Below are 5346 nucleotides of genomic sequence, written 5' to 3' on the forward strand. Positions count from 1 at the left end.
GGTTGATGTTTGGAGAACTAAACACCCTCAGGATAAACAATATACATGGAAAAAAATGAAGGACGGAGAAGTGAGTGGGGCCAGGCTGGACAGATTTTACATTTCAGATAGCTATAGAAATAGATTATCTAGCTGTTTAATTTCTCCAGTTGGTTTTTCTGATCATCACTTAGTTTATTTTGATTTTATTTTTTTTCAAACAGCATTAAATATAGATCTTATAGATCTTATTGGCATTTTAATACAAAACTACTTAAAGATTTTTTATTTTGTCAAATTTTTTGTAGTTTTTTGCAACTATGGAAAACAAAAAAACTGAGTTTTCACCTTTAACTTAATGGTGGGAGGTTGGAAAGGCTCGGATAAGTTTTTTTGTCAACAATATACAAGTTATTCTCTTTAAGAAGCAGACATGTAACAGAAGCTTGATGTAGACTCTGCTGGATGGTCTTCCTCAGATTACTGCTGCAGATAGGTCACTTCTGGATGCCCCAGTCTCTATGGAAGAACTGACTGCTGCTGTTGGACAAATGATCTCTGGTAAGTGTCCAGGTTTGGACGGTTTACCTACAGACTTTTATAAACATTTTTGAAGTCTGTTGGGAGCAGACTTGTGGGAGGTGCTTCAGGAGTGCACACTAACAGGGATTTTAACGTCGTCCTGTCGACAAGCTGTTCTTTCCCTTCATACAAAGAAAGGAGATTTGACTTTGTTGAAGAACTGGAGGCCTGTTTCTCTCCTTTGTCTGGATTATAAACTATTTTCAAAAGTGCTTTCTAACAGACTGAAGTACGTTCTTGAAATTATTATACATAAGGATCAATCTTATTGTGTACCTGACAGATCCATTAAGGACAATCTTTTTCTTTTAAAAGACTTGTTTGATATTTGTAAACTGTATGAAATTGATGTTTATTATTTCTTTAGATCAGGAAAAAGCCTTTGATAGAGTTGATCAATTTTTTCTTTCTTCTACATTAAGAGCGTTTGTATTGGGTGAAAGTTTTATTTCTTTATTGAGTCTGTTATATAATGAAGTGTCTTGTTTTGTTAAAGTTGGGGGTGGGTTAAGTTGTCCTGTCAAAGTTCAAAGAGACATTCGACAAGGGTGTCCCATATCTGGTCAGTTATATTCTATTGTAGTTGAACCTCTTTTACACAAAGTACGTTCTATTCTTAATGGCCTTGTTCTTCCAGGTTTACCTGATAACAGTTTAATTGTTTCTGCTTACGCGGATGATAAAAACATTTTTATTAAAAACCAGAAGGATATTATGGGTCTTCACCATTGTTTAGAGCTTTATGAGAAAGCTTCCTCAGCTAAAGTAAAGGGGGAAAAAGTTCTGCTTTAAAAATTGGATCTTGGAAAAATAATAATCTTCCTACATTACCAGGCAAATTTCATTGGGCTGGACAGGGTCTAAAATTCTTGGGTGTTTTTTTGGGGGGGGGGTACAGATGCTGTTTTGGATAAAAATTGGGAGGGAGTCACGGAGAGAGTGTGTGCCAGATTATCTAAATGGAAATGGTTACTATCATAGCTCTCTTATAGGGGAAGAGTGTTGGTGATTAATAACTTGGTTGCTTCGATCTTTTTGCATAAACTGACTGTGCTAACGCCACCAGCCTTGCTCATACAACATCTCCAGAAGACTCTAGTGGATTTTTCTGGTCTGGAGGTCACTGGGTGAAAGCTGCAGCCTTGTACCTACCTGTGKAGGAAGGAGGGCAAGGACTGATTGACATCATGTCACGGATTACGACGTGTAGACTTCAAACACTACAGAAACTGCTTTATGGTTTGGGTCTACCATGGTTGGGCACGGCACGTCTTCTGCTAAGAAAAGTAGGATGTATCAGATACGAAAAACATCTGTTTTTGCTGAGGCAAGGATCGTTGGATTTGACTGGTCTCACTCCTTTCCACCAATCTGTGCTAAATGCCTGGACAGTTTTCACCTTTGAGAGAGAGACTTCAACACCAGGGATGTGGGTCTTTGAGGAACCTCTGTTTAAAAAGTTTTATCTTGTCACAACTCCTCTCATCTGGTACGCTTAGATCTAAGATGAGAGAAGCAGGCTGTGTGAAGCTGGGTCACCTGCTGAAGATGTCTGTGACCAGTCTAATGGAAAGTCTACACGTACAATCTAACAGGCTCGTGTTAAGACTGAAAGAAAAAACCTGTGCCTCTTTGCCAGTTTCTATTAGAGCGTTTGCAGCAAACAGTACTCTGTCTGACCAATGGGATGATGATTATGAGTGCAGTATATGTTTCTTTCCCTGACTTTCTCTCCTGCAGTGGATCAGCGGCAGGATGAGCCAGAATAGTTGCTGACTCTCCAAGACACACCTTTGGGTCGTTTTGAAAGTTTGGATAGGAAAGTTTTGTGTAATGTCTGTGTGAAGGTGCTGAATTTATGCTCTCTGGCAGTTGTTAAGTTGTCAAAGTGGCTCTGGGTTTTTGACTCCRCCTCCACTCCGAGAGGCTGTTGGAGGTCCCTGTATAAGTCCTCTATTGAGAAGCGAGTGGGTGACCTCCAGTGGAGGATTGTGCATGGGGCCATAGCCATGAACAGGTATCTGGCACACCTTGATCCTGGCGTTAAAGTTTCCTGCTGTTATTGTTTTAAGGTTGAAACATCATCTCATTTATTTATTGAATGTTTAAGATTGAAACCTCTTTTTGTTCTTTTAAACCATTTATTTGGTGGTTTTGGTGAAAAGTTTTCTAAATGTATTTTTATTTATGGTCCAAGGTATTGTGCAAGAAAGAAATCAGCTCACATTCTTTTGAATTTTATTTCTGGGACTGCAAAACTGGCAATATGGTTATTGAGAATAAACAAAAAAATGGGACATCAAGCAGATGACGTATTCTATTTCAGAGACTGGTAATTTCTCGAATTCATGTGGAGTTTGAGTTTTTTTAATTGACAAGGAATGTTGAAGTCTTTGTAAGTAAGTGGGGGATTAATGTTTTGTGTTCATTGAATGAGACTTCTTTAGTTTTTCTTTTCATTTTTTAGGTTAATGTTTGTTTCTGTTTGACTTTAGGAGTGTAAAAGAAAGGCTGAGAGACTGGGATGAGCTGCTGCTGAATTMTTGCGAGAAGGTGTGCGTAAGTATGGTGAAGTGCTGGTAAGCGCAATTTTTTTCTTTCTCCCAGATAGAACTCCGTATTTATAAAAACAGACAAAAAACTTAATTAAAGGTCATAAAATATTAGTAGATATCATTCTAAACTGGAAGCGTAAACTTTAGAAAGTTTGGAGCATTTCGTGGATGAGTGTTTTGATGTCTTTGTAATGGGTAAATCAAAACAAACTTCTGCTACTTCTGCATCTACACCGAAGCGTACCCGCTCGGAGTGCTCGGCGAACTCCTCGACAACATCTCCGGATAAAAGCATCACCGGAATTCTGGAGTCTATAGACTTGAGGCTAACTAGCCTGGATGGCAGACTCRCCTTGGTCGAGGTCCTCCATAAGGAGTTCCAGAGCCTGAAGCTTTCGCTAGAGTTTAGTCAGAAACAGGTAGAGTCGCTTGYYTCAGAAAACCATCAGCTGAGGGAAACCATGAAGCAATTCACCGAGAGTATGACGCTGATGTCCAGAGATAACAAAAAAATCAAGGAATCCATTCCGGATATCCAAGCTCAGAGCATGTGGGACAACCTTGTATTTTTCCTTTATTCCTGAGCAGGYAGGGGAAGATGCAGAGGCCTCAGTTCGTCATTTCATCCAGCATCAACTGAAGCTATCAAGTACATAGTGGATAAAATCAAGTTCCACCGGGTTCATCGGCTTGGAGGTAAGAAACCCGACAGCAAACACCCTCGGCCAATTATTGCCAAATTTGAGCAGTATAAGCAGAAAGTGCAGGTTAAAAGTCGAGGCAGGGAGCTGCGAGGAACAAACCTCAGTGTTAATGACCAATTTCCAAAACAAATCTTGGATAGGAGGCGCGTACTGTTCCCTATCAGAAAGAAAAACATTAGTGAGGGCAGGAGAGCTACGTTAACTGTAGATAAACTGTACGTTAATGGTCAGCTGTTCAGAGACCCAGCATTCACTCCATGGCTCTATTAAGTACATCAAGATTGGTGAAATTTTCAATTATTAATCTTATTTACCAGTTATAATTATATGKAAAAGTACAGCTCGGTTGGTGTGTTACACCAACCGAGCTGGTTGGTGTGGAGCACGGTGTATTGGCACTTTTCTTGAGGAAGGGAGGTTTCTTTTTTGTTTTTATTTTTCTTTCTTCTTTTTATTTGTCCATCACTACATCCCTTTATTCCTTTCTTCTCTTTCTCTGTACATTGCAACAATGGTTTGCACACGGGCCCATACACACCCATGCATCAGGTGTACACATACTTCTTAAGGAGACAATATATATTTAAAATTTTAAATATTCAGCAGTCACAGATTATGATATTTCCTGGGTCTTTTCGTTTCTGTGTTAAAGGGTGCAGTTTAACTTTGCTTTCACTAGTACAAGGATGGGCACATTAAGATTTACCACGTGGAATGTGAACGGGGCCAGTACCCAGAGGAAAATGTACAGAATCTTTAGTCAGCTTAAAAGATTAAGACAGATGTTGTCTTCTTACAAGAGATTCATAAATCAGCTTCATCTGTGAATGATCTTAAATCTTCTGAGTTCTCTAATGTATTCTCAGCCTGCTATAACTCAAGACAAAGGGGGTAGCAATATTAATACATAAAAATATTAACTTCACAGTACTAGACACGGTTATAGACCTAGAGGGTAGATATATTATATTAAAATTATCTATACTTGACCAAAAACTTTGTTTTGCTAGTGTATACGGTCCAAATGTTGATGATGCCTCTTTTTTTTCATGGTTTCTTTTCTGAACTATCAAATCACCTCGACTGCTCACTGCTTCTAGGAGGTGACCTCAACTTTGGACTAGATGAAAAAAATAGACAGGCTGAATGCAGAAGGAACTCAGTGCAGTTGGCAGTCGATAAATATTGTTAAACAGTACATGAGTGATTATGGACTTTGCGATGCATGGCGTTCTCTTCACCCTAACAGCAAGGAATATACCTTCCTCTCACATGTTCATTACTCTCTCTCATCTAGATTATTTTTTAGTCTGTAATTCATTACTAACCAACATTTCGAACAGTGAAATTTACCCTATTGCTGTTAGTGATCACACACCARTTTCTTTAACTCTAGTTAATAGGAAAGAAATACCAAAAAATATAAACTGGAGATTAAATACATCACTGCTTGAGGATGAACAGTTTATACAATACTTTAAAAAAGAATGGTCATCATATTTAGAGTATAATGATGTACCAGGTAC

General features: G+C 38.7%; 1 long non-coding RNA gene across 1 annotated transcript in view; it reads left to right on the top strand.

The window, feature by feature from the left end:
• The first annotated feature begins 456 nt into the window (after window positions 1-456).
• LOC106532700 (uncharacterized) overlaps window positions 457-5346 on the top strand; it is a 32271-nt gene continuing 27381 nt past the window's right edge. Inside the window, exons 1-2 of the long non-coding RNA XR_001312125.1 lie at window positions 457-540; window positions 3057-3812. This is a non-coding gene — a long non-coding RNA (uncharacterized LOC106532700). The remainder of the gene's footprint in view (window positions 541-3056; window positions 3813-5346) is intronic.

The sequence above is a fragment of the Austrofundulus limnaeus genome, unplaced genomic scaffold, assembly GCF_001266775.1.
Source record: "Austrofundulus limnaeus strain Quisiro unplaced genomic scaffold, Austrofundulus_limnaeus-1.0 Scaffold815, whole genome shotgun sequence".
NCBI lineage: Eukaryota > Metazoa > Chordata > Actinopteri > Cyprinodontiformes > Rivulidae > Austrofundulus > Austrofundulus limnaeus.